We start from the raw sequence: 9,254 nt of genomic DNA, 5'->3' as shown, positions 1-9,254 counted from the left end.
AAGTTTAGCAGACCAGCATCAACGGGATCGGCAAAGTGTTGACACTCAGGTGCTGGCCACACGCCAACGCCTGTTTGGATCTGAAGATGCCCCATTGGCAGAGCCCTCCCAAACATCTCACTCACCTGCCACTGCAGGTTGTGCTAGTGGGAGGATAATGCCAGTGTTGGCCACTTGGCAGGCAGCTGGGGATGGGACAATTCCTCCGTTCGGACTCCCACACCCCTCAATGAGCAATCCTCCTGCACAACCTCATTGTGCACTGGTTCCACAATACCCCTTCCATTTGACTACACTCCCTCCACACCTTTAGAACTTCACTCCTACCCAGGCCGTCCCCCTTTGGCACCAGCCCCACATGCCGTTTCCCCCCGCACCGTGGACCACAACAACCAATCAACCACAACTCCCCACACATCTTCACAACCCTTGCACCACCAGCAGCATCAAATAGCCTTGGGGCAGCAGCAGCAGCTACAAAATCTACTGGTAATGGCACACTATCCCCAAATTCTGAGGCTGAGCCCAGAGCAGATTGAACTATTGTCCCAAGCTATTATGTCTGGCACATTTCCAGGGTTCACCACACTGCATCAGCAGCAGCCTCATGGACAAAATCTGCTAATAATGGCCCACTATACACAAACTCTAAGGCTGAGCCCAGAGCAGATTGGACTATTGGCCGAACATTTGATGTCTGGAACCGCCAATCACGTTTAACTTCCGTAAAACTAAGAGGGGTATATGCTAATGCCAGGAGCCTAGCTAATAAGATGGATGAGTTGGAAATGTTAGTACATGAGGAGGACATAGACCTTGTGGGAATAACAGAGACTTGGTTCGACCCCTCACATGACTGGCTGGCAAATATCCAAGGGTATTCTGTGTACCGGAAGGACAGGGTAGGAAAAAGAGGGGGAGGGGTATGTCTCTATGTCAAGAACAATATAAAGGTGCTAGAAAGGAGGGACATTACGGATGGGATGAGCATGGATTTAGAATCTGTGTGGGTTGAACTCGATAGGGAAGAAGATAAGGGAAAAGTAGTTGTGGGGGTTTGCTATAGGCCACCTAACCAAGGGGAGGAGGTAGAGCTGGAATTTTTAGCACTAATAGGTAAAGCGGCAAAACTGGGATCAGTCATCATATTGGGGGACTTCAATTATCCCGACATTGACTGGGAAGAGGGGACTGCACACTCGCATAAGGCCCGTCTATTCACGGAAACCTTACAGGATAACTACATGTCACAGTTGGTGGATTCCCCTACTAGAGAGAATGCAATCCTGGATCTATTGATCACTAATGACCCAGACATAATCTCGGAGGTAGGAGTCCAGGACAATCTGGGCTCTAGCGATCACAGGATGATCACATTTAGTATAAATAACAATATAAAAAGGCAAGTGGGGAACATAAGAACCCTAAACTTCAGAAGGGCAGACTTTCCAAAATTGTACTCAATGATGGAAAGGGTAAACTGGGACCAAACCCTGGGATCCCTGACCACTGAGGAAAAATGGGAATGCTTTAGGAACATATTAAGCAAAGGCATCTTGCAGTGCATTCCTATGGGGAATAAATTTAGAAGAGACAAAGCCAAACCTGGCTGGCTAAACCGTAGCGTTAAAAAACTTATTAGGGGAAAAAAATTGGCCTTCAAGAAATATAAATCAGAGGGCACAGTATCGGCCTTCCAGCAATACAAGGAGGAAAATAAGAAGTGTAAACACGAAATCAAGATGGCTAAAATCAACTTTGAGAGACAAATAGCGGAGGATAGTAAAAAAAACCCAAAGAAATTCTTTAAATATATCAACAGCAAAAAAACTAGGGCAGAGCATATTGCACACATAATTAACGATGATGGGAGGATGGTTACAGAGGACACTGAAAAAGCAACCGTGCTGAATGCTTTTTTCTCGTCAGTCTTTACGCAGGAAAAGGAGGGGTACACTGACCATGACTGTATGGTTAGTAGTAATACACAGGACTTGCCACTATGGCTAACAGAGGGGGAAATCAGGGAAAGACTGGATAAACTTAACACAAACAAATCACCAGGCCCGGATGGCGTACATCCGAGAGTGCTCAAGGAACTCAGTATGGTTATATCTAGACCACTGTTCCTAATCTTTGCTGACAGTATTAGGACAGGAGATGTACCAGGGGATTGGAGGAAGGCTAACGTGATTCCGATATTCAAAAAGGGCCAGAGACATATCCCGGGAAATTATAGGCCTGTCAGTTTGACATCAATAGTATGTAAACTTCTGGAGGGGATGATAAGGGACTATATCGTAGAGTATGCTAAAGACAACAACATCATCAGTAGTAACCAACACGGGTTTACAAATGGGCGTTCTTGTCAAACCAATCTCTTAGCATTCTACGAGGAAGTGAGCTGTGAGCTAGATAGGGGCAGACCAGTGGATGTGGTGTACTTGGATTTCGCTAAGGCGTTTGATACAGTTTCCCACAAGCGCTTAATTTATAAAATAAGGTCTGCAGGTATCGACAGCAGGGTTTGCTCTTGGATACGGAACTGGCTAAAAGGCCGTGTCCAAAGGGTGGTAATAAACAGCGCATACTCAGACTGGGCTGAGGTAGTAAGCGGGGTGCCCCAGGGCTCAGTCCTGGGACCAACCTTGTTCAATTTATTCATAAACAGCATTGAGGACGGGATCAGTAGTTCGTTATCAATTTTTGCAGATGACACAAAATTGGCCAGGGCAATAACTGCACAGCATGAAGCAGATATCCTACAGAATGACCTGGACAAAATTACGGAGTGGGCAACGACATGGCAAATGAGGTTTAATGTGGAGAAGTGTAAGGTTTTGCACTTGGGGACCAAAAACATAAAAACACAATACATGTTAGGAGGGGAACCCTCGGGGGACTCAAAAATGGAGAAAGATCTGGGAGTCTTGGTTGATGATAGATTAGGCAACAGCATGCAATGCCAAGCGGCAGCTTCCAAAGCCAACAGAATATTAGCATGCATAAAGAAAGGGATGTATTCCAGAGATAAGACTATAATCCTTCCACTTTATAAAACTCTGGTCCGACCGCATCTGGAGTATTCTGTCCAGTTCTGGTCGCCAGTCCTCAGGAGGGATGTGTTGGAGCTGGAGAGAGTCCAGAGAAGGGCAACTAAACTAATTAGGGGATTGGAGGACCTTACCTATGAAGAGCGGCTGCAATCGCTCGATTTATTTTCCCTGGAGAAGAGACGTCTGAGAGGGGACATGATAGCAATTTATAAATATCTTAATGGGGATCTCAGCTTAGAAAAAAAGCTGTTCATTCGAAGGAATTGCATGAGGACTCGAGGACATACAATGCGATTAGAGGAGAAGCGTTTTAACCTCAGGCAACGTGGGGGGTTCTTTACTGTTAGGGCTACAAGATTGTGGAATTGTCTACCACAAGAGGTGGTTTCTGCGGGTAGTATGGTGACTTTCAAAAGACTCTTAGACTTACATCTCAAGGATCAGGAGATAAAGGGCTATGTTAGATGATTACAGTCACACACACCTACACAGGTTGAACTGGATGGACTATTGTCTTTATTCAACCTCACCTACTATGTAACTATGTAACAGTGTTCACCACACTGCATCAGTCACCACCACCACCTTAATTTGATATTTGTTTTATTTATTTGTGTTATTTTTGTTAATGATTGATACATTGGCCAATTTGTGGGGCCATTTTTTGGTTTAATTTGAGGGTGGCACAATATGATTTATTATAGTGATTTTTTTGATGATGCAATAACATTTTCGGAAAAATGATTAGTTTGTGTTTGATCTTTGGTTTTTTGGGAGTGTTGGTGGCCAAGTAAGGGCCCTGGTTAATGTAGGCATTTCTACACACGTGCTTCTCTATCTCCAAACATATGGTTTCATTTATATTTTCAAAACTCAATGTTCACATAATGACCCAAGAAAAGGTCTCCCTTCAAATGTAGCTTCAAAACAAGTCTCATGGATAACATAAACCAAAGCCAACATGCTAACAATTACAGACCACACCACTCGACTAAACAAATACAACACAAAAGACATCCCATGTGTACACCAAAAAAAAAACTTTGGTAAGAAAAGATAAAATCTTTTTAATAACACATGTAGGTGTCTAACAAATGTAGCCTAAAAATATATATTAATCAAATATATAATGTAAAACATTTACAAATTTAACATTTGTGTTGCAACGTGCAACATAACAAATTAATAAAAAAAAAAAAAAAATTAGGATCTTTTCAGAGGTGTGACATTTCTAACAAATGGCTCCGAAGGGTCCGGATCCACCCCACACAGCTGCTCCAATAAAATGATCCGGTCTCCGCATCACCTTAAATAAGCCAGCATTACCTCGCTGGTGAGGTGGGTGTGCCCTGGGTAGAAAAAGACATGACAATTAGTTTTATGCAAAATGATCCAAACAAGGATTGTAATTAATGTGCCTCAACAAATATGCTTAGGAGTCTATTGGTTGGCTTTTATCAACACTCTGAAGCAAATATGCTAAATTGCTGTTGTAAACCTTGAACTCAAACTTTCACAGCAAATTGTTCAAAAGGTTACATAAGATGGCTTGGAATGTTAGTAGCAGTTCCACCAAAGCTAAGTAAAAGGCTTTTCTTCATGTCAACACAACCAATCATTTTGAAGAATGTAAGGTGTTGTGTTCAATTGGTCAACACGATACATGTGCACACATTTATCTCTATCACCATTGGAATTTGTGTAGCGTTCTCTCTCCCTCTTACTGTCTATAGATTTAACCTGACACATAGTAGAGACTCACCCTTTGGAATTCTGAGGGACAGTTCTGGCCGGAGTAGATGTGTCTCCTCCCCTGATCTCCTTTGCTCCATCCCAGCTGTGTTAAGAGAGAATAAAAAGTTTCTTAACAAATGGACTCACGCTAACTGTAGGTTACGCAGTCATGAAAACGCTCTAACACCCACTCCTTACCCCTCCACACTTCCCTGAAAGTTTTATTTAGACATTGATACGGTGGTGATGCAGATTTGTACAGTGCAAGTGTCATTCTTCTGGGTGAAGCTTGTAGCGTTAAGGAGACGTACTCCCTGCTTTTGTGCTGATTGTGTTTCTCTGATGTTTTTTGTGCCTCAGCCCTGCCTGTTCTTAGTGTTGCGAACATATCATTTTTGGAGGGCTGCGGAAAACTAATCAGGTTAGACTTACCCTCTCTAGCTTTTTGGGGACGAGAGAAATCACGATCCTCCTTTTTACATGGCCCCTGTACACCCCTCTAGGCACCTCCCTCCTGTTGGTTGACCCCACAGCAGGCAGCTTGCTATGGAGGCACATGAGATGAAGCCAAGCACCCTGTGCCTGTTCAGGCACTAGGCTGTGAGCCAGCCTTGCCCCCCTCCCTTCCGATGGTCTCAATGATTAGGAGTGACAGCATCAGGAGGTAATATTGGCATGCTGTCACCTCAGCTAAGGAGGAGGGGGAGTCTGTTCCAGACAAGTATTTGTGCAAAATTTTGGACAGTAAGAAAATGGTCCCGGTAAGTCTTAGGGGGAATATGCACACCTATCACTTGGAATACTAATGCATAGAATGCATTCACATAAAGAACCTGCTGCCTTTAGAACAACTTGAAGCCTGATCGGGGACATACACAGTTAGCATTTCTCCACTTACTAAGTAGACACATTACTGCAAAAGCACACAACTTACCATCAACAAGGTTTTCTTGGCCCCCAGAACCCGATGGTATTGGCGGCTCAGGAGAAACTGCACAAAAAGAACACAAATTGTGAACTGGAATGTGGTACATTACCGAGGAAGAGTATTTTTGAAAGGTTGAGAAACACGCATTTTCAGTGTTGACTAAATCAGGACATGAGTAAATTAACATGGCCCCAAATAATTTAGAAGTACAAAGCACACCATTTCCAATGTAGAGAAACTAACACCAATTTAGAATAGGGTGGCTTGAGAAAGCTTAAAAATAATAACATGTCCTGTAATGCTCCCCAAAACCACCTTCCAAACATGAAGGTTAAGCAAGAGTGTTTCATGACCAACCTTCCTGTCACATATAGCAAAACTGCACTTGCTTTGACTCCAACTTAGATTATCCTAGATACACATCATCCTAGCACACACAATACATGTGATAATCTAATTTTATGTACTTACAGAATAGTTCAGGGGAGACACAAACATCATCCGCCTCCACCCCTGGAGTGGAGGAGGATGGGGGAGACCCTTCATGGGGGGATGGTGTCCCTTCATGGGGGGAAGGTGTCGTATCTCCTAGAAACACAAAGACACGAATACAATCCTTGAACAAAAGCTATTTGATAAAGGCACACAGAAAGTAGTCGGGAAACATTGAAGGTAGTAGTTACAGTGGACTGGGTAAGCAGCGGCCCCTCTTCCCCAGTCCTCCACAACAAACATCCTCAATGTCAGCTGCTACATAACCCCAATGGCAAAATATATATATTACAGCCCTTATATTTCCCAGGACACATTGAACACACAAACACATGTAGAATACTTACTTCCCATTTGAGGAGAGCCCAGGTCCTCCTCATTCCAGGAGAAATTGGCCTCTTCGTCCTCCTGGCCCGGATCCAGGTGACTTGGCCCTGCCTGAGGCTCCTCTCTTGCTGAAGCGACATCAACCACAAAAGAAAACAAAACAAACAATCATTCCTCCAAGTTAGACCTAATACACAACACACCAGCACATCCACATTACTTACAGTGGGCCTGAGAAGGCTGAGGCTCCAGATCCTCATCACTGGTTTCTAAAAAAAAAATAAAAAATAACATAAAAAAAAAACATTATATATTATTTATGGACACAAATAGGCAGTAACCTCTCATCATGCTAGCACCATACTCAATGCCCCTACAATACAGAACATAGAAGTGCACTTACACCAATGAGATGCATTGACCATGTTTTAAAACAGGAGGGCACCATGCGAATTAGGCGGTCGCCTAAGGCCTCGCACCTACAGGGGCCTTGCGGCCAGTGGCGGAGCAACAACATGTAGAAGGGCGCAGTCAGGGAAATCGCCCAAGTAAAAGATTGCTTTCAATCCTCGGATCTAAAAGTTGCAGCAGTGTGCTGCAGTCCCTTCACTGCATCTGCCAGGTGTCTGTTGTCCGCTGACACTTACCCCTCCTTCTCTGCCTGGGGATTGGCCGTCTGATCATGTTATCCTAAGATGTTGAGGAATCGGTAGGTGTGTACCTGCACCAGTAGGAAGTGACTGCCCGGTCAACTCACTCTGCTATCATCGGTTGTTGCTCTGGGAGGAGAGCTCCGCCCTGGACCCGGAACATACAGGTAACCAGGCCCAGACTTGATATTTTGCAGGCTGGTCATAGATTTGTGGTGTCTACTATGCAAAGGGGGTGAGTAGCCCCAGGGAAGTTGAAAGAGTCCGAAAATGGTTGGTGGAGGAGGAGGAGAAGAAGGCCCTGGGTGGCTGGGGGACAAGGAGAGGGCCCCTGGGTGTTTTCTAGAGGAGGAAAGACCCCCAATGACGCCAGAGTCAGTTGCCAGGGAAGAGAGTGGAGCTAAGCAAGTCCTGCATATCTGACATGAAAGCCAAACATGGTGGAGATAGAGCCCTTTGCCCTACACAATGACAGCACCCGAGGTGGAAGGTGAGGGGTAGCGGGTCTTTGACATTATATAGCATATGGACTCTGTCCATTATTGGTAGATTGGTTTGGAGTTGTCCTTTAAATGTTTAACTCTGTTGTTTTTGCCCCGAGCTGTGAGGGACTGAGGTATGACAGCCCACTATGCTTGGGAATGTGGAGGACGGAGTAATCCTTAGTCCCTAACAGAGGGCACTACAAGTCTTAGCATAGCAGGCAGTAGTTCCTCAGTCCCCTACAGATAGCAGTACAAGTCCAAGCAGGTAGCCTTCTGCAGTGGGACTTGTTGTGCCCTTGACTGTGGTGGACTGAGGAAGGGAAGTGTAAGGGGTCTCTGTAAGCTCAGATGTATGGGAGAGCTTTGGTGACCACAGAGTTCCCTTTTACACCACAGTCCCCAGCTTCCCCCCTCAAATAATGGTTCCCAGAACTCTCCTTACATCAGAGTCTTCACACTTCCCTCTTACAGTATAGTAAGTCTGGAGACTCCGATGTAAAGGGGGCTCTGTGAAATGTGATTAGAGATTTGACATTTCTACAATGTACATTTTTCTACTTACGATCCACAATTTCTAGCTGCTGAAATGGCTCGCTGTCTCTAAATGAATATTTCAGTGTGGCCGTCCTCCTCCTCCCCTTCTTCACCAAAAGCACAAGAGGGTGTCGCCCGTCCGCTTTGGCTAGAAGCAGAAGAGAAAAAATAAACATAAAAAATTCTAATGTACATAGTAGTATTAAAGGTTGTGAAGAGACACTTGATGGAGGTAGGAAAGGTAGGAGTGAGAGGGAGGGGAGGGGTCGAGGGGGTTGTTGGTATTTGTGTTGTTGCATACCTAAACACATGTCCACCTACCCACAAAATTGTAACCTATCTGGTCACATGTCATGTATATTTTTACTTACCGGAGATTTGCTCCACAGCCTTTTTCAGGAGCCTGGGTGAGCGCCTTTTGGCATCACTCCAGGCCCGCTGAAGATCCACCACATGAGCCTGGAAGTTGAATCTCCGCCGCAGCCTCATCCGGAGACGACACATCATCTTGTGCTTTTGGTGAAGATGCATGTTCACCTTATCATACCCCCAGAGGAGGAGGAGCTGTGGAAAGAGCAATGTATGTTTGAGTCCAAGTATGTCCAAAAAAGTACAGTCTTACAAAAACATGCTAGGTCGTCTTTGAGATTTTGTAGAACAAAGAATCCCATTTCTGGTGATACATATACATCGATGTCCAAATCTACCTCCATGACATAGGTTGCCCCACACTGGTGATTTCCTCTACATGATATAGACATTTTGTCAATTGGCCTTTCATTACACACCCAGGGCCGCCATCAGGGGGGGACAGCCAATACACATGTAGGGGGCCCGAGTGCCTGTAGGGGCCCCGGACCCGCCATCCATGAAGTGTGCAGGAGACAGTAGCCAGTTGACACATAAGGCAGGAGAAGCGCCGAAGGATAAATGCATAGTAAGCACACTAAACTAGCTGGCAGGGCTGGGACTCAGGAGATGTTAGGAGGGAGGGACTTAAGAGCCTTTCAGCTACTCATTGGCTGAGGAGGTAACAGGAGGCAGGCTG

This window comes from Pelophylax lessonae (assembly GCF_965119305.1).
Source record: "Pelophylax lessonae genome assembly, chromosome: 10".
NCBI classification, from domain to species: Eukaryota; Metazoa; Chordata; class Amphibia; order Anura; family Ranidae; genus Pelophylax; species Pelophylax lessonae.
This window is presented reverse-complemented; position numbering follows the sequence as displayed.